The sequence below is a fragment of the Myxine glutinosa genome, chromosome 13 (genome assembly GCF_964187855.1).
Source record: "Myxine glutinosa chromosome 13, kmMyxGlut1.1, whole genome shotgun sequence".
NCBI lineage: Eukaryota > Metazoa > Chordata > Myxini > Myxiniformes > Myxinidae > Myxine > Myxine glutinosa.
This window is the reverse complement of record NC_136273.1, coordinates 82278318-82300226: the sequence shown is the minus strand read 5'-3', so window position 1 is coordinate 82300226 and position 21909 is coordinate 82278318.

The following is a 21909-nucleotide window of genomic DNA, read 5'->3' as shown; positions in this document are numbered from 1 at the left end:
GAGAAGGATCCAACAGAGAGTAGTTTGTGTGAATCACGAGATTGTGGTTACTTTTGTGGGAGCGAAGTAGGCCTGGACGGAAAGAGTATGTCAGGTTTCATTAGTAGGCCCAAAGGCCTTTCAGGAACACACACATCACATTAAACACTTGGGTTCTCTGTTATTCAATTGTTGCAGAGACAGGTTAGTTTCAAAGGGCTGTACTTGTACCTGTGATGAAGAAAACTCTCCCAATAACCCATGAAGAACGTGAAGTTCCCTCATCCTACATCACAGCTGCCTCTGCTATGCCATGCTGAGCTACACGCCTCGCGGGCTGCGCTGCGCACGCTCAGTCGTCAGAATTCTAATGCGGGCAGACTGGCGGACGGTCCACGTGTCTGGACATCAAATGTTACGTACGGTTCAGCGGTGCGGCAGAAATTATCAAATGCATATTTGCAGCATGTCTTCACCAGGATCTCGGGAGACGTGAGACCTCCAGCTCTCAAAATGTCGCAAACGCAGAAGTGCTGTCACATACCTGACCGCACATTGCGCTCCAAAGGACGTTATGTATGACACACTGATCTTGATGATGGGTAAGCTGAGGGATTCCATTTGGATTGCAAGTTTTGCTTGGTTGTATAAACTGTGCATTGACGTTGGCACTCCGATAGGTATACAAGATCATTTGAAGTGTTGTGACGTTTTCAGCTCACCTTCTCCCAGCATCACCCAGAGCATCTTGTGTAAGGATGAATGATCCCAGAGAAGCTGTCCGGCATGATTTCCATCCATCGTATTCAAACGACGCATGGGCTGCCCTATCTGATAACACTCTTGATTTTTTCCCTCGAAGCCGGCAGATGGATTTCGAGTTGAAGCATGCTTAATGACTGGTTATCACCTTATGCTGCCCTGAAAGCCCTGTTAATGAATATTGATCTGACGTTTAACTGACAGCAGCAGTTTTAACACATATTTTGCTGTGCTATAACATGCAGCTGTCTAGGATAGTGCATTATCGCTAAAGTCACGACTTGTTTGTGCTAAAAAGTCTTTATTAAGACTTGCAGTTCTCATGGACCAACTACGTAAAGCACTTTTCATATCGGCTTTTGTGACATTGCCGAGGCACCTTCAGCGCCCGGCGATGCCGCCATGCAGCGCATAGAGATGGAATTGGGAGGGAGCTGCGTACAACAACTGATTGATTAATTGCGTAATTTAAATAAATACAGTGCATTTAGAAAGTATTCAGACCCCTTCACTTTTTTCACATTTTGTTATGTTGCAGCCTTCTGCTGAAATCGTATAAATTCATTTTTTCCCTCATCAATCTACACTCAATACCCCATAATGACAAAGAGAAAACGGGATTTTAGAAAGTTTTGCAAATTTATTAAAATGAAAAAACTGAAATATCACATTGACATAAGTATTCAGACCCTTTGCTATGACACTTGAGATTTAGCTCAGGTGCCTCCCATTTCTCTAGAGCATCTTTGAGATGTTTCTACACCTTGATTGGAGTCCACCTGTGGTAAATTCTATTGTTGGACATGATTTGGAAAGGCACACACCTGTCGATATGAGGTCTCACAGCTGACAATGCATATCAGAGCAAAAACCAAGCCATGAGGTCGAAGGAACTGCCTGCAGAGCTCAGAGACAGGATTGTGTGGAGGCACAGATCTGGGGAAGCCTACAAAAAAAATCTGCTGCATTGAAGGTTCCTAAGAGCACAGTGGCCTCCATAATTCTTAAATGGAAGAGGTTTGGAACAACCAGGACTCTTCTTAGTGCTGGCCGCCCGGCCAAACTGAGCAATCGGGGGAGAAGGGCCTTGGTAATAGAGGTGACCAAGAACCCGATGGTCACTCTGGCTGAGCTCCAGAGATCCTGTGTGGAGATGGGAGAAACTTCCAGAAGGACAACCATCACTGCAACACTCCACCGATCTGGGCTTTATGGCAGAGTGGCCAGACAGAAGCCAAACAGTTCAATCTTTGTTTCATCAGACCACAGACTCTTGTTTCTCACATTGAGAGTCCTTTAGGTGCTTTTTTGCAAACTCCAAGCGGGCCTTCATGTGTCTTTCACTGAGGAGAGGCTTCCATCTGGCCACTCTGCCATAAAGCCCAGATCGGTGGAGTGTTGCAGTGATGGTTGTCCTGGAAGATTCTCCCATCTCCACACAGGATCTCTGGAGCTCAGCCAGAGTGACCATCGGGTTCTTGGTCACCTCTCTTACCAAGGTCCTTCTCCCCCGATTGCTCAGTTTGGCCGGGCGGCCAGCTCTAGGAAGAGTCCTGGTTGTTCCAAACTTCTTCCATTTAAGAATTATGGAGGCCACTGTGCTCTTGGAACCTTCAATGTAGCAGAATTTTTTTGTAGGCTTCCCCAGATCTGTGCCTCCACACAATCCTGTCTCTGAGCTCTGCAGGCAGTTCCTTCGACCTCATGGCTTGGTTTTTGCTCTGATATGCATCGTCAGCTGTGAGACCTTATATAGACAGGTGTGTGCCTTTCAAAAATCATGTTCAATCAATTGAATTTACCACAGGTGGACTCCAATCAAGATGTATAAACATCTCAAAGATGATCAAGAGAAATGGGAGGCACCTGAGCTAAATTTCAAGTGTCATAGCAAAGGGTATGAATACTTATGTCAATGTGATATTTCAGTTTTTTCTTTTTAATAAATTTGCAAAACTTTCTAAAATCCTGTTTTCTCTTTGTCATTATGGGGTATTGAGTGTAGATTGTTTAGGGAAAAAAATGAATTTAAACGATTTCAGCAAAAGGCTGCAACATAACAAAATGTGAAAAAGCAAAGGGGTCTGAATACTTTCTGTATGCACTGCAAATAAAAATCGTAAAATAATTAATTTCTTAATTAATTGGCTAATAGCATACGTAAACCACCACTGCTTCATCCGAATCTGTAACTTTTTGAAAATCAATTACTTATTTAATTAATCAAAACAATTAAATAATTAATCAATTAAATGATTTATCAATAAATCAAAAATATCCTTTACAGCCAAATCACTTGGTCATTGTCGTGTCCAAATATCAGCTTCCTCGCTTAAAATGTGCCTGAGATATTACCCAGATGAGATAGAAAATAAATAAGTGCTTGAATGAATGAATGAATGAATGAATGAATGATCGTTTTAAGGCCATTTTTTCCCCGCTTGAGTTGTTAGCCTTGCAGTCTCCATGACAATCATGGTTCCCTTTTTGAGGCAATGTTTTTTTTTACGGCCAGATGCCCTTCCTGACGCCAACCCTTAGTCGCCTCTTACGATGCGCAGGGATACGGTGTACCTATTCTAGGTCGGGGTACATCATTCATCCCAGCAAGCTGGTACTCAATTTGCCAACCTCGGAAGGATGACAGGCTGAGTCAACCCCCCTGGTGTTAATTCAGCGATCGACCGGGATTCCAACTCAGGATCCGAGGATCCCAAGCCGACACCCTAACCGCAAAGCCAACACCAGGCTTTCTTCCATAGACCAGCTCCAAGTGAGATTTCACGGCAAACTTTTGCTATTCATATCAAATCCAAAGCCATGATGTTTTTCATTTCAAATTCCTTAAACAAATTACTGTTGCCATTAAAATTCGGAACACTCCTCTCCATTAAACTGAAAATGTAAAAGAGAACACACTCTAAATTTCACTTTCCGACAGTATAAAGTTACGTCTCCTTCAACCGTTCCGTCTCCTTCAACAGTTCCGTCTCCTTCAACCGTTCCGTCTCCTTCAACCGTTCCGTCTCCTTCAACCGTTCCGTCTCCTTCAACCGTTCCGTCTCCTTCGACCGTTCCTCGTAGCTTAGTCGAGCTAGCCCTGGAGCATGTCCTTCCTCAGACGTGGTGATCAAAACTGTACACAATATACGAGATGAGGCCTCATTAAATTCCTAGATGCAGTGTTAACGCATCCTCTTGTGATTTACAATTTACCCCCTACGAGTCCACCCTAAAATCCTATCAGCTTTACCCATAGCTGCCTGACACTGTCCTGTCTGCTTATTCCCATATCTATTATTACCCCCAGATCCTTCTCCTGTGTGACCCTCTCCCAAATTGCACCTTGCATCATGTAATCTCTATTTTCATTATTCTTACCCATCCCCAGCACCTTAGAGTTCTTTATGTTAAACTACATCTGCCAATCTATTAAAGTATATGGACATTCCTGAATCTGATCACGACCACCTCTGCTATCCACCATACATTCAAGTTTTGTGTTTGTCATCTGCAAATTTAGAAAGCTGACTCGTAAATCCACTATCCAACTCGTTGATGTAAATTATGAATTACCCGCTGAACTTCCACGCAACAGACGGGAAGGATTTTAGGGGTGGGAGCACTTTGTCAAGAGAATACATAGCTCCGTAAGATAAATAGAATCGTACCTCAGCGGTTACTGTGTGACGCTTCTGCAGATGGCTTGGGCCGATCCGAGGAAGAACATGGCGGCTGAGGCCAGCTGTCACGCCAATGGGCATAAGGCAGGCCTTCAATGGTCTGCCCATCGATTTACTAATACAGTCAGTCCGTCCGTCCAAACATCCAATTAAAAACCACAGTTCGGCTATTTAGTAAATATAAATAAATAGTCCCAGCCCTAGACATCCTCACACTCACAGCCACTCTTTGCTTCCTATCACTAGGCCTAGGTTTCCAAACCCAGTTAGCTGCTCTCCCAACCACTCAATAAGCCCACACCTCAGTTAACAACCTCCTAGGTAGAACGTCATCAAATGCTTCCTGGAAGACAAGAAAATAACCCAAAATAAAGGAATTGATTACGATTCCAGGGAGCGCAGTGGTGATGCGGAAAGAGATAGGTACAGTACAGGTACAGTACAAAAGGCACTGCGTGAAGTGCGTGTCTCAGTTCACACAGCAGCATTGCCGATGAGAGCACGTGACACCTCAACGAAGAACAACGATTCGAGGAAGACGAAGAGTACCAACCAAACCACACCGGGATAATCCCGTGTAAAAGTAAGACTGCCGCGTATAAAAACAGAACGCGATACAGAAAATTGTCCGACTATTAATTTGCGATTGGTCAGTGGCTTTGACACCAATACACATTTTTATTACAGACCCTCGGCATCAAAAAGCTACATAGGCCTATATCAAACAGTGTCAAACGGGGACCCTCGCCGCCATTAGAGCATTTAAATTGCATCAGATGTGGCAACAAATGTGAGTTGTTGCTCCCAGCTTGCTGGCTCGATGACAGAAGACGCCATTTTCATTTTTGCCACCCCCATCCCTACCCCGCTTAGAATCCCGTATGGGCACAGGAAACTTGCGAGCATGTGTAAAGTCAAAACCTCGGAAATCAAAATTGCGTTAAACAAGAGTTTACTTTATGCCACACAATTGCAGTACAATGTAATTTTAGCTCTTCGTGCTTAATAAATTAATTCTTTTAAAAATCTTAAAATCCAAAAAATTCTCTTAAAGCTCTTTAAAAAAAAGTGCTCAATAAATCGATAATAATTAAGGAATCAATTAATTGTTTTATCAAAAAATAAAAAATACTGTTTTTGCCAAAGCACGTGCTCACTATTGTGTCCAAATTTCAGCTTCCGAGCTAGATATCGCCCGGACAAACAAACAAACACACAAATTAAAAAATCACTCATGGAGCGACACTTGGCAAAAGTGAACAAAGTAGAATGACATTTAGTAAGCATCCTTTTGACCTCACAAATAATTTGTGGAAGAATTCAGTGACCTGATATGCAAATCCTATTTATATTTCAAGTAAATCGTATGGAAATTGAGGATTTTAGAAAGTTGACAAAAAAGTTTTTTTGCCAACACCCACACCCACACAAACACACACACACACACACACACACACACACGCACACAAACAAACACATACAAACACACACACACACACACACAAACAAACACACAAACACACACACACACACACAAACACACACACACACACACACACACAAACACACAAACATACACACACACACACACACACACACACACAAATAAACACACATAGAAACACACACACACACACACACACAAACACACACACACACACAAACACACAAACATACACACACACACACACACACGAACACACAGACACACATAACACACACACACACACAAACACAAACAAACACACAAACACACACACACCGGGAGTGATCAACATACTTGCCAAATTTATTTTTTTTTGCCAAGTAACAAACGGAGTGAAGACTGAGTACTCCCTTTCAGCGCACGTCATCGCAGGTCCCCTTTGAGTGCCCGGCGATGACGTCATGCAGCAACTGGAGATCTCGTGGGAAAGAAGCGGTGTCCGAGCAATATTCAACTCATCATTCAAATGTCCTCTTCATCCCAAAATAAAAGTGGGTGGTCAACGTCAAATGCAACTCCGAGCCAGGTGAATCATTTATTAATATACACTTTACAATCTCCACCACCAGCACACAACTTTGCATATTTATTTATTTTTAATGCTTTTACCTTTATGAGGTTGCCAGGATGGCCTAGAGATACGCACTCACCTCTAAGCTGTCTCGCCTGTGTTTGAATCCCGACCCAGCCATAAATTGTCATCCCAGTGTTTCACACGTGGGGTGATCATCAATGTGGGCGCCGTCCCTCGGATGTCAGTTTACCTGGGTGATTTACCTGGGTGTTTACCTGGATGGAAGTCTGCCGCCATTAGTTGGTGGATATTAAAGATCCCACGTTGTCCTTTGCGAACAGTAGGCGAGCTATCGCCGGCACCATGAACAAATTACTAATTCTTGCCCAAACTACTGCTGGGAAGGCAATGGCAAACCTCCCAGTGTAACCCTTGGCAAGAAACTGCTTCGCTAATACTGAACCTGCCCTCACGCAGAATACCATAATACGAATTACCTCTATGCAATATTTAAATAATTTTATTAGTACAGTACTGGATTTATTTAATTCGGTATTTTGATGTAAAATCTACAAATACCAATTTTTTTCATGTGCAGTTGTGGGCTGTGCCTTCCATGAGGACATCCATCCTTGTTGTCCAAGCAATGTTCCACAGTGGCACCGAATGCTTGCCAATACTCAAGTCATATGACTTTAAAATGGCACTGTGACCTAACTTTAGATCTACTTATACATATATGTGAATAAATTGGTTCCAAAGTTTTTCATTTGGGAAATGGAGATAATGATCATGTTCATGGAAGAGACAAAGCACGGAAGGAAGAAGCATAACATATTGACTGCAGAATGGTGGGGGAAATGTGAATGGGGCATATTCAATTGAATGAGCTTAGTGAGATTTTAAAATAATGACATCGATATTTGACATACAGAATGTGGATGTCAATAACAGCATGGAATAGAAGAGCTTCCACCTTTTTTTTTTTTTTTTTTTTTTTGGGTTGTTTTGTTTTGTTTTGTATACAAGATCGAGGCTCGTGAAAGAGCGAACATTAATCACACAGAAAGACAAACCGACACATAAAACATATAACATCGGGAGCGGTAGACAAGATGGGGAGAGAGGGGGAAGGACACAAACACAACATTTGAGAGCAGGGACCGAGAGACATGGAGACATCGAGAGATCTGAGAGAGGGCGAGGGCTTTGGGGGGGGGGGGGCATGGGAAGGGGGCGGTGGGAGAGGTATAAAACATATGGACACTGCCAGGACTTCCAGGAAAGAAGTTGGAATTTCAAACAAGGTGGATCTGGGGTGAATTAGCGGGGGTAGAAAAGATCAAGGTTTTGGATGGGGGAAGATAAGAGATGGTGGTGAACAGCTGTTTTAAAGACCTGGAGGGAGGAGTGGGATTGAAGGGAGTGAGGGAGTTTGTTCCAGAGGTGGGAGAAAAGAGGCATGAAAGAGTGAAGGTGAGCAGCGAGCCGAGATTTCGGCAGTTTAACCGTCAGAGGGTTGCTCGCAGATCTTGTGCGACCTGTAGGAATATTTGGGGGACAGAGCACAGACAGAGCTGGGGGTGCAAGGCCGGAGAGGAGTCGGTAGAAGACAGAAAGACCACCTACCTGCCTGCGGTGAGTGAGTGAAAGGCCCTCAGAGATAGCTTCATCGCGGGAGATTCCAATAATTCTGAAAGCTTTGGTGTCAACAGCGTGAAGCCGAGCTAGGTGTGAGGCAGGAGCACCGGCCCATAGGGGAGAACAGTATTCCATTGAGCTGCGGATGAAAGCCTTGTATGTGGTGAGGAGCTCAGGTGTGCCGAGGAAGGACTTCGCACGACGGAGGATGCCCAGTCGGCGACTGGCTTTGGAGGCCAGCTTGGAAATGTGGTTTTCCCAAGAAAGATCATGGCAGATAGTGAGACCCAAAAGCTTGAGCGACAGAACTTCTTGGAGAGGATTGTTGAGAAAGTAGATGGGAGGGTTGTCCAGTCGATCTTTTCGGAGAGACATAGTAAGAGTGTGAGATTTGTCAGGATTGAAAGACATGTTCCACTTGTTTGACCAGTCTGTGATTTTGTCCAAGTCTTCAGAGAGTGAGGCTGCAGACTGCCGATCTGAGGGAAGAGGCATGGAGCGGCAGAGAGTGGAGTCATCAGCAAAGAGATAGAGAGGATTTTCAAGAGAGTCAGAGAGATCATTGATGAAGACCAGAAAAAAGCGCGGGGCCCAGAACACTGCCTTGGGGAACTCCAGCCTGAACAGGAAGAGGAGATGAGAGAAACCCATTCAGGGCCACACGTTGACGACGACTAGAGAGGAGGTCCGCCAGCCATGCGTGGAGATTTCCATGGATACCAAAGGAGGAGAGTTTGGTGAGCAGAGCGGGGTGCCAGACCGTGTCGAAGGCACATGATATGTCGAGGGAGACAGCTCTAATTTCCTGTTTGGCATTGAGGACCTCCATCCATTGTTGAGACAGCAGAAGCAGCATGTCCAGACTAGAGTGACCTGGTCTGAAACCAAATTGATGATCAGAGATCAAGCCATTGGAGAAGAGGAAAGATTTCATATCCGAAGCAATGATTGATTCCATGACTTTGCTGATAATTGGGAGAAGGCTGATTGGTCTGTAGTTGCTAGGATCTGTTTTTGCACCTTTTTTGTGCAAAGCGGTGATGTTGGCTGATTTCCAAGCAGATGGCAGTTGACCTTGAGCAAAAGAGAGGGTGAAGAGAACAGAGAGAGGGTGAGATAGAGCAGCAGAGCAGGATTTTAGGACCCGTGGGCTGATGCCGTCGGGTCCAGTTGCAGAATCAGAGTCGAGGGTTGACAGAAACTTCTCTACCTTGTCAGGAGGAAAGGACACGGAGTCCAGGAGTAGCAGTGTACGACTGGGTATGGTGGGTACAGAGAGGGATGGGTTTGGGACATAAGATTTAGAGGCAAACACAGAGTTGAGGCATTCAGCTTTTTCACGTGCGGAGACAGCTGTGTAGCCGTTTGAGGTAAGGGAGGGGATGGAGGGGGAACAAACACCAGAAACGGATTTGACCAGACGCCACCAGGATTTGGAAGAGGGAGACAGATAAGAGAGTTCGGTCTTGAGAACGGAGAGATATTGTTTCCTGGCTCTCCTGAGGGTGGACACACACTTGTTTCGGGCTTTGTGAAAGGAAATGAGATTTCCTTCCGTTTGATTTGCTTTCCAGGAGACGAAGGCAAGTTGTTTCTGGGCAACAGCCTCACCACAAGATTCCGTGTACCATGGACGGGAGGAAGGGTATGACAACTGAAGACGAGATGGGATAAATCTGTGCATGAGAGAGAGCAATTTACTTTGGAAGAATTCCCAGGATGAGTTGATGTCAGAGGTGGTAGAGATGGGAGACCAGTCCAGATGATTGATGGCTGCTTGAAGACCGTGCCAGTTGGCCTGAGTGAAATGCCAGACTCGTCGACGCTGAGCAGGCTCCCTGAGGATGGTCAGAGAGATGTCCACTTTAACAAGGACATGATCAGATGATCCGATTGGAGCAGAAGAAGAGCAGCAGACATTTTCAGGGAAGTTAGTCATAACCAAGTCCAGAAGAGAAGATGTTCCGTTGACTGAGATTCGGGTCGGGAAATTGACAGATTGTGTCAGTCCCAGTGAGTCGCAGAAGTCCTTTGCTGAGGAGCCATGGCTGGTGAGAGAGGTACCCACACCCAGCCAACTGGCATGATGACAGTTGAAATCACCACATATGAGGAAGAGAGAGTTGGGATGAGTAGATAGAAGTTGGTCCATATTATCAGACAGCGAGATGTAGATGGAGTCATCACTGTTTGGTGGACGGTACAACACACATATGAACAAGAGGTGGGAGCGAAGGGGAAGCCATAGCCAGAGGTATTCCTGGGGGTGAGGTGGAGAGAGTGCAGTGCAGGGCGAGTGAGGAAGAGAGTTTTTGATAAAGATAGCAACCCCGCCTCCAGGACGAGGCTCAGGTCTATCATACCGGAGGAGGGAGTAGCCCGGGAGAGATACTAAGGAATCAGAGACATCATAAAGGAGGAAAGTTTCTGTTAAGCAGATCACGTCTGGTTTGACAGAAGCAACCTGTATGGAGAGATCAGTTAAGTTTGAACGAAGGCCCCAGATGTTTGAGGTCCATACCGTTAATGAAGAGGAAGGGGGAGCATCAGATACAGAACAGGGGGGAGGAGGGGTAGGGTAAGATGTGGAAGAGGTGGAAGAGGTAGGGAGAGCTGTTGAAGGTGTGTCAGAGATTTCAGAATAGCTCGGAGAAAGGGAAGGATGGGGCGGACAAAAGGTTTGATGGTGATTGGGTGAGGCACAATGAGGTGTTATTTGAGGAGGGGGAAGAGCGAGGCAGAAGGTTGGGGGAGATGAAGGTGAGAGTTGGAAGGGGGAAGAAGCAGGGAGGACGCTTTGAGGAGGGGGAGTGAGAGGGGGGAAATTGAGAAGCAATGAGGGTGGGGAGATTTGAAGGGGAGGGGTGAGGGGGGAGTTTGGGAGGGAAGGGACAAGGGGAGGGATGGGATATGGGGGAGATTTGGAGGGGAGGGGTGAGGCAGGAGTCTAGGAGGGGAGGGGCGAGGGGGCGTCTTGGCGGGGAGGGGTGAGGGGGTAGTTTAGGAGGGAGGGGGCAAGGGGGGAGATTTGAAAGGGATGGGTGATGGGGAAGATTTGGAGGGGAGGGGTGATGGGGAAGATTTGGAGGGGAGGGGTTATGGGGAAGATTTGGAGGGGAGGGGTGAGATTGGATTTTAGAAAGTGTACGATTTATGGGAAATGAACATTTATTGCAAAATGAGTTTCTTGTGACCTTCGAGTTAAAAATACGTTTAAGGACGCTGGATGGAGGATGGAGTGCAGGAGAGTTTAGGGAATGTAGAAAAAAGGCACTATAGGAGATGGATATTTTTTTTGGGATGAATTGATTTGGTGAGCAAGTCGAAAGCAGCCTTTTAAAGAAGAAGAAGAAGAAAAAGGTGTTATAAAATATGACGGAATACATAACTTGAGGGGAAAGTGTAAACATTGAAGGTTAATAACAGTGAAAACTATCTGGGGAAATGGGGGAGAAACACATGGTTGAAGAACGAACGAACGAATAAGAATGAATAAACGAATGAGAACAGAGAAGGAAATGTTTTTTTGTTTGTTTTTTTTGAGTTGAGATTTACACAAGGAAGTAGGCTATGGGTGAAAAGACTGGGAATACAGAGAACGAAAGTTATTGGATCACAAACGACGGACCGCTGAGAGAAAAACAAAGCCTCAAGGTTGTACAGTGTACACTGTACAAGGCCTCAAGACACGACACGAATTAACACGATTTTCAATACAGGTATGAAAGATTTGCACCGAAAATCTTCGTCGGGACACAATATACGTACAACACCATAAATAAATACAGTTTTAACGAAAATACAAATGGGAACAATCACTTAACTTCGATTTCAAATCGTTCGCGACGCGGCAAAGGCCTTGCTCGCGACACGGCAAACAGACGATCAATTTATGAAAGATAAACACCGAGAAACAACCAAAGTTGCACACAATAACTTCACACACCGAAAGATAAATACAGTTTCGACAAAATACAATTGTGAACAGACTTAACTTCGAAAAACGTGGAGACCGTGTGGAGCTTCGAAAATCCCTTTTTCCTCGAGGAAAAAGCAGCACAATTTTACATGGGTATAAAGGAGATTCCACAAAAAGGATAAATAGGGAAAAAGGAGTGAAGATGAGCAGAAACTTGAACTTGAGGAGGCTGAACTTGGAATTAACAAGCAGTGGAAATTAGTAGATGAAGGTACATTGTCTTCAGAAAGTATTCACACCCCTTGACTTCATCTCCCTCAATATTGTCCCTCAACCCCATAGTAAGTGTATTTACCTCGTGATCCGTTCTGTGTTCTCGCTCCTCCATGAGCCTCGACTTTGCATACAAAAAAAGCAACAAATCATGGCATCCTCATCCTCAACAGAGCTCATGGGCTGAGGGCAAAATCTGTTCAGTTTCAATCTGTGGATTTGACAGCAACAAGACGCGTCGCATATAACTTATCTTACATCAGAAAATTACTTTAGATTGCAGTGGATGCAAAACATTCTACATGCTGCGTGGAAAAAGAATAATTTGATTTGGTTGTGAAAATCCAAGCAGTACTTTCAGAAGCCAGCTTCTTGGCTATTAGGCTGTTCATGATACACACTCATTTAAAAAGTAAAAGAACAAGTACAGATACATTAAAGGTACACCGCCCCCATGCCAAATAAATAAATACCATCCTCCAGCGCAACATTGCAAGGGGGGCCTTCAGCGCCCGGCGATGCCGCCGTGCAGCACAAAGAGATGGTATTGGGAGGGAGAGATGTGCAATAATTGATTGATTAATTGCGTAATTAAAATCAATAAATAATAATCGTAAAATAATTTCTTAATCATTTGGCTAATAGCATAACTAAACCACCAGTGCTTCATCCGAAGATGTAACTTTTTGAAAATTAATTAAATAAGGCATTAATTTGAAAAAATATTCAATTGATTAATTAACTAATCAATAAATATTTATTTGATGAATTGATTAATCAATAAATCAAAAATATACTTAATAGCCACATCACTTGGTCACTGTCATGTCCAAATATCAGCTTCCTAGCTCGAAAGGTGTCTGAGATATTGCCCAGATGAGAAAGAAAATAAATAAGTGATTACAACCAAAAAATATTTAAAATCGTAAAATAATTCAATTATGAATCAATTGGCTAATAGAATACCAAAACCACCACTGCTTCATCCGAATCTGTAACTTCTAAAAAAATAATTGATCAAATCATTAATCGAATAATTAAACAATTCATCGATTAATCAATAAATCAAAAATACCCTTTACAGCCAAATCACTTGGTCATTGTCATGTCCAAATATGAGCTTCTGAGCTCAAAAGGTGCCTGAGATAATGCCCAGATTAGAAAGAAAATAAATAAGTGATTAATAATGAAAATAAATAAGTGATTACAACCAAAAAAAAAAAAAAATCGTAAAATAATTAAATTAAGAATCAATTGGCTCATAGAATACCTAAACCACCACTGCTTCATCCGAATCGGTAACTTCTAAAAAAATAATTAATCAAATCATTAATCGAATAATTAAACAATTAATCAATCGATTAATCAATAAATCAAAAATAGACTTTACAGCCAAATCACTTGGTCAAATTCAAGTCCAAATATCAGCTTCCTAGCTCAAAAGGTGCCTGATATTGCCCAGATGAGAAAGGAAATAAATAGGTTCTTAATAAATCAAAAATAATTAAGTAATCAATAAATTGATTAATCGAAAAAAACAAAAAAAAATACTGTTTTTGCCAAAGCACTTGCTCACTATTGTGCCGAATTTCAGCTTTCTAGCTCAAAGGATGGCTGAGATATCGTCCGGACAAACAAACAAACAAGAAAGAAAAAAAGAAAGAAACCGGACTGAAAACTGAGTACTTCTTTCAGCGCGCGCCATCGCCCGGGCCCCCTTCGGTGCCCGGCGATGACGTAATGCAGCGCCTGGAGATGTAGTAGGAAAGGAATGGTGTGCACGTATTAACTCTTACAACTATAATCAGGTTGATAAAGTACGTATTAACTCTTACAACTATAATCAGGTTGATAAAGTACGTATTAACTCTTACAACTATAATCAGGTTGATAAAGTACGTATTAACTCTTACAACTATAATCAGGTTGATAAAGTACGTCGGATTGCTGCAATCACTACAGCCCATGTAAGATAGGTCATGCTACATTGTTCAAGTGTGAGAACATTACATTATCAATACTTACTGGTCAGCTAGACCCAGGGGGAAGCAGAATCATTGAACAAGTGTTTCGAGCTGGATGATCATCATCAGCATGGGGTAGGTTCAACATGTGAGTTCGCAAAGCCTCATGAAGCCCTTATCTCAAATTTCAACTGCATCGCTGTTGTGGGACCAGTAATCAACTGTGGACCTTGATTCCTGGTCCCACAATCAGGATCAATGCTGCAACAATCTATACAAGGCACATGGTTCCTGGTCCCACAATCAGGATCAAAGTTGCAACAATCTATACAAGGCACATGGTTCCTGGTCCCACAATCAGGATCAAAGTTGCAACAACCTATACAAGGCACATGGTTCCTGGTCCCACAATCAGGATCAAAGTTGCAACAACCTATACAAGGTACATGGTTCCTGGTCCCACAATCAGGATCAAAGTTGCAACAATCTATACAAGGCACATGGTTCCTGGTCCCACAATCAGGATCAAAGTTGCAACAGCCTATACAAGGCACATGGTTCCTGGTCCCACAATCAGGATCAAAGTTGCAACAACCTATACAAGGCACATGGTTCCTGGTCTTACAACAGTGTTCAGACGTATACATATTCGTTTCAGATTCACTTAGAGTTAGACAGTTCTCATCTGGGCTGAGCTCATGCATAACCCATCTCCATAATCCGACAGTTCATCGTCAGGTGGGAATCGAACCCAGGCTAGACAGCTCAAAGGTGTCTAGCCTACCACTGAACCATCCAGTTGGATCAAGTACGATGTTCATTTGTCCATTGTCTCGTAACGTTCTTGCGATTCATGCAAAAAGTTCTGGATCTCATTGATGTACAAGCTCCACCATGAGCCTTAGATCACGCATGTTAGGTTGTGTATCATGTTCTGGACAGAGCGTCAGTTCTTCCGAAGTAATTTCTCATCAAGGGTTAAATTCCTGGACAAGTCACCACTCCTATGCAGGATACTCGACTGCGGGTGCAGGAATTTGTAATTTGTTCATGGTGCGGGTGATAGCTCACCTACTCTTCGCAAAGGACACCGTGGGATTTCTAACATCCGCCGAGTAATGTCAACGGACAGTCATCCAGTTTAACGTTCATCCGAGATATAGAGCACAATGATGCATCATCCTCGATGTGCGAAACACCATGACGACAGTTTATAGCTGGATCGAGATCCAAACCCAAGGAAAAGCATCTCCACTTGCCAAGAGGATTCCAAGGGTATGTATGCACTATGACGTGGTTACTTCCGGGGGAGGGGGTGGGGGGGGGGGGCGATTTTATAGATGGATACAGACATACCACCTTATTTCTTTACGAGCAAATACCACCCGTTACCTGTGAAACTCCAGGATTACAGTGTATAGCTGGGTTGAGATTCAAACCCAGGCTAGACAGCTTAGAGGGAGTGTGCATAACTCTCGGCCATCCTGCCATGGTGTGGGGATGCATGTTGTTGATAAATATTCAAGCAGAGGCTCAGGTCTTCTAACTTGAAAACTAAAGCACCTACAAAACCTAAGTATACAGCAATTCGTATGTTTGAAGATCAGACAGTCACTTATATGAGTGAGGAAAGTAAAACAAAAAAAATTTGATTGCTTTATCATCCAGAACCATGGCCTGAAGGCATTTATTTAGCAGGATGAAACAAAATAGCAGCTTACGAGCCCTGTGGGGTGACAGCTGACCTTTTTTGGTAAGGCCTTTTTTGTTGTTTGATGAGCACCCCTTTAATTATCTTCAAAAGGGGTGTTTAAATTTACCCAAATACCTAGTTTTCATTCACGCACTCCCTTTGAGTTCCCTTAATATGCATGCGAAGTTCCGTGCCGCTCGGTTTCATGGTTTTGAAGTTATGGAGGAGACATACGCACATGTGTCACACACATTATTATTAGTATTATAGAATGACAATGCAGACATAACATATGTGAACGTAATTGCAATACTTGTTCCCACTACCGTACATTTGGTTTGCATGGAAATTCTTGATATAAGGTCTAAACCTTTTGTCAATCGGAAATGTTCAATGTATTCCCCGAAGACACAATATTCACAGTGAAAAGCCTCCTGGTGCTCCTAGTTGTTGTATGGATTATAGACTTCCAATTTGGACGGTTTGATAGACAGCCGAATCTCCATTCAAATGCTATAAGTAATACGAAGAAAGGCACTTATTCACATTTTTAAAACATAAATATGCATACCTTGTCAGTGAGTTCTTTTGTCATTGCAATGTTACAGGTAAGTGGACTTTTTATAATAAATGCAAGAATCGCTGAATTTGCAAGAACCCCCTTCCACTTCCCCTTACATACTAAATACCTGCCCCATTATCATCCCTCCCATTACTACTATCTCTTCTCAATTCCCTTTCCTTTCTACAATAATTCCTGCTACATCCTCTTATCCTTCTCTGTCTTCCTTTCCCCCCCCCCCCCCCCCCAAATATAGTTCCCCATTTTTAGTCCACCGCCACAAATGTGTACGGAATAACAAGATGGCCTTGGTCGGACAGTGGAGAATATTTTTTACCTTGGTCAGATAAATACTTTTTAAATTCAAACAAGACATTACTGCATCCCATGAGGAAATGACGTGACCTAGATTACAATAAGGTGATCTGATGTGGGAACACGCCATCTTTGGAGTGAACAGAAAAGCAAACTGTCTGATCTTCACTGTGCATGTTAACGACTCAATAGTGTGTGTCATAGTAGTCAGCTTTTGCCGCTGTACAGAAGATAAATTCCAGAGTCTGCACATGAGTTCAACAGAGTGTTGACAACCTTGCCTCATTAAGACCATTTCTAGTCCAGAGCTGTCAGCACCACGAGTCTGTATGAAAATTAACCTTTCAATGGGGTTTTTTTCCCCGATAGCAGTCGAGGCTTGTGGAATGGAAAGCATAATCATAACATTGTGTGACACTCATTTGACAATCATACATAAACACACACAAATAATATCACAAGAAATAAAATCATTTTAAAAAATAGGACCGCGGGTCCTGAAGCTCACCTGGATCAGGAGCAACAGTCACTCAAACCCCCCCACAGATCCCCTCAGACCCTGATATTTTTAACGCCGTGAACAAACTTTGGTACATCATGGGTGATGAAGGTTGTGATCAAGTTTCATCAAAATCGTGTGCGTAGTTTTGGAGAAGAGTGCAAATACCTATTGACCCCCCAAAATAGACCTCCTTAATGAGAGCATATTTTGATGCAGTCAATGCACCTTCATTAGGCATCAGACATGAAGCTTGTGGCCAAGTTTGATAAAAATCCGGTGTTTGGTTCAAGTGAAAATAACTGAAGTGTTTACAGACTCACTCACTCAGCTACGGACACTGCTCGATTGCATAAACTCACCGGACAAATAAAACGCAACGGGATGTAGTGATGTTGCTCCAAAAAGTATGGAAACAAGGTAGGTAGGGATGATCACAAAAAATGATGATGTGAAACCATCCTTACATCCTTCTTTGAATAATGGTTGTCCCGAGAAAAGACACTGAGGTGTGTGTGTGTGTGTGTGTGTGTGTGTGTGTGTGTGTGTGTGTGTGTGTGTGTGTGTGTGTATGTGTGTTGTTGTTGGTTGTTATCTCCATATGCAGGTTTCAAGAGGTGGAACGGAGTCCTCACAGGTCTTGAAGCACCCACCTCCATTTCAGTAAAGAATCTTGATTCTGTGTGTGTGTGTTCGATATATAATTGTCCTTTCTAGGGACAACCAAATAATCAAAGTGTATATATACAGTCCCGTGAAAAAGTAAGTGCACCCCATGTGAAGTTTTGACTTTTTCAACATATTTCAACACACAGCTATTTGATCTTAATTTCAACAATATTGATAGATAAAGGTGATATAATATAACAAATATCATGAAACATTTACATTTTGTAGTCCATTGTATAATTTAAATAAACAAAAATGCAAATTTCGCATGTGGAAAAAGTAAGTACACCGTGACATTTATCATGACTTCAAATACCTAAAATTAGAATCAGGTGCACCAGCTCAGGTACAAATGATTAGAACATCGTTGGAGAGGATCTTGGAGGAACCTGTCTTATTTAAACCTCAGACATTTAGTTTGGTTTGCTCTTTGTTGTTGAAGTGTGCGGCGTCACCATGCCGAGATCAAAAGAGCTCTCTGAGGCCTTCAGAAAGAAGGTCATAGATGCCTACGAGTCTGGGAAGGGATTTTAAAATCTCCAAACAATTTGAAATCAATCATTCGACTGTCCGGAAGATCATCTACAAGTGGAGAAGATTCCAAACATCTGCCAACTTGTTCAGGCCAGGCTGCCCCAGCAATTTCAGCCCGAGAGCAGACCCCAAGATGCTGAAAGAAGTCCCTAAGAACCCCAGAATGTCATAATGGGACCGACAGGTAGCTCTTGCCACTGTTGATGTCAAAGTGCACGAGTCTACCATTAGAAAGAGCATGCACATATTTGATTTACATGGGAGGTGTGCCAGGAGGAAACCTTTGCTGTCCAGAAAGAAAACCAGGGCAAGAGTAAAGCTTGCCAATGTACACCGAGGCAAAGACCAGCACTTCTGGAACAATGTGCTCTGGACAGATGAGTCAAAGGTAGAGCTATTTGGCCACAGTACCAGAAGACATGTTTGGCGAAAACCAAAGACAGCATTTGACCACAAGAACCTGATACCAACTGTAAAGCATGGTGGTGGAAATATTATTGTTTGGGGTAGCTTTGCTGCATCAGGGCCTCGGCAGCTCACCATCATAGAATCCACTATGAATTCTTCATTGTACCAGAGGGTGCTTGAGGATAATGTGAGGCCATCTGTCGGAAAGTTGAAGCTCAACCGAAGGTGGACCTTGCAACATGACAATGACCCTAAACATACCAGTAAATCCACCAAGGAATGGCTGAAAAGAAAGAAATAGAGGGTTCTGGAATGGCCAAGTCAAAGCCCGGATCTAAATCTCATCGAGATGTTGTGGAGGGATTTGAAAAGAGCTGTGCATGCAAGAAACCCCTCAAACATCGCACAGCTGAAAGAATTCTGCATGGAGGAGTGGGCAAAAATTTCTCCCAGTCGATGTCAGAGACTGGTAGACAGTTATAAGAAACCCCTACTTGAGGTTGTTTCTGCCAAAGGGGGCAATATCACCTATTAGAGCCAAGGGTGTACTTACTTTTTCCATCAGCGAAATTTGCATTTATGTTTATTTAAATTATACAATGGACTAAAAAATGTAAATTTTTACTTTCACGAGTAGTTTCACGAAACTTAGCTCTTTCACGAGCCTCGATTATGTATACAAAAAAAAAAAAAAAATGTTTCATGATATTTGTTATATTATATCACCTTTATCTATCAATATTGTTGAAAAGAAGATCAAATAGCTGTATGTTGAAATATGTTGAAAAAGTCAAAACTTTACATGGGGTGTACTTACTTTTTCACGTGACTGTACATATATATCTATATATCTATATCTATATAGATAGATATACATATATATATATATATATATATATATATATATATATATATATATATATATATATATATATATACATATATATATATATATATATACATATATATATATATATATATGGTAACTTCAACTATTACCTGCAATTGGTAGGAGCAATCAATTATCTCTCACTTAATTAATCACCTCTAACTTGGATATTAAAACTGGAAATAAAATTGTTCGTCTTGGTCTCATTCTGGGCCGTAAGGTCCAACAGCATGATGGGGATGCTCCATGTTTTTATTTTTGTTGCCTTGCCTGGGTGAGAGACCCTATCGGACTATAAACTGTCGCATGGAGCGCATCACATTATGCCTTTAACGTGTACCTAGGTATCCATCTGCTATTATTTAAAAAAAAATAGGGGCAATGCCCTGGGCTCACCTGGTAGAACTAGGGAAGACATGCATCACCCACAAAATATGTAGATTAGCCGATGGTTTGAACAAACTTGTAAAAGCACCATGCAGAGATGCTTCCTACCAAGTTACCTTTCGATCTGGCGAATACTTTTTGAGAAGAAGTCAAAAGTAGCGATCACAGAATGGCAAAGACGTTTGACCTTTAAATTGACTGAATTGATATGCAAATTTTTTGATTTGCGAGGCATCAGGAGGCATTTCTTGTTTCTCAAAAGTTCTAAAAAGTTTGATGAAAATAGGACTATTCGTTTTAGTGTCAAGGGTGATAACGGTTGTGGTCAAGTTTCATCAAAATCATGTGTCTGAAAAGAAAGCAAATACCTATTTCTGGGGGAAATGTCAAACCTGGACCCATTTTGACCCCCTCCAACCCCAATAAACCCCTCAGGATCCACTGTTGGTGGGAGAGAGGATTGGTTGGAGGGGTGAGGACTGATTTTTTTTATACCGTGAACAAACTTTAGTACAACACAGATGATGAAGGTTGTTGTCAAGTTTCATCTAAATTGTGTGTGTCGTTTTGGAGAAGAAAGCAAACACCTATTTTGTGGGGCTAACTCCCCGTAGACCCTATCAGACCCTGATTTTTTTTTTAATGCCGTGTACAAACTTTGGTAGATCACGGGTAATGAAGGTTGCGGTCGAGTTTCATCGAAATCCTGTGTGTAGTTTTGGAGAAGAAGATCCGAGTGTTTACATACAACCTTACTCACTGAGGACACCACGCGATGCTAGTACCTCACCTGAATAATCTTTGTTCCAGGTAGCTCAAAATCCATCTGCTATCATTAGCAGAGAGATATTGAGAGATCACCAGCATCCTGAACAAATTCCAAAATTCCTGCCCTGAATGTTTCTGAGAAGGCAAAAACAACCACCCAGTATCCATCTTCCCATGACACCTCCTCGGCAGCACTGAACCTCTCTTCTGTTTTCGGGCAGAGCTTTAGGAACAGACTGTCCTTAAGACCTGCACACAACCAAACTCCTATAGGCCATTCAATGTAGGTCATTATGTAATGTTGTCTGCTGTCTCCACTGAACTGAGCCGCTGAAAATATCATGCAAGTAGCCATGCAAGGTCAACATCAACAACAACTTTATCCTGCCAGTAACCAGTTCAAAGTTTTCCTACTGTGGACTTTTACTGGGTTGGGGGCTTCCAGTAATAGTGCATGATGACATTCCAATTAAAGTGGTGGGGACATTTTGTGGGGTTGCTGACGCTTTGTCATCCAGTTTCAATGGTTCAGCTACAGTCTCACATTCCGATACATCTGGAGGGACTCGACAACGGCAGTTCCATGGAACGTCTTGCGTCCATCAGCTGTGTCGACCTTTGCATCCACTGTATGATATAAGGTGAACGCCTAATAGGAAACTTCTTAAGAAGTCCGGGGGCAAATATACACCATTTAAATTTTGAAATTCAAGATGGCAGCCATCGGGGATATTTTCAAATATGGAACCAACCCTAGTTCTGCTATTTAAGGTATAAGGATACTAGAAAACAGACTGGACCCTTGGTGGCACAGGTAATTATAGCAAGCTTTTTGTACAATAATAATATTTCTTATTGTTGTTGTTGTTAAAGTCCATTTTTTAAAGTATTCGGTATGGTTCCCAATGAGACATAAAAGAGACCAATCATACTAAAATACGCAATTTGATCGGTCGTTGCTTAT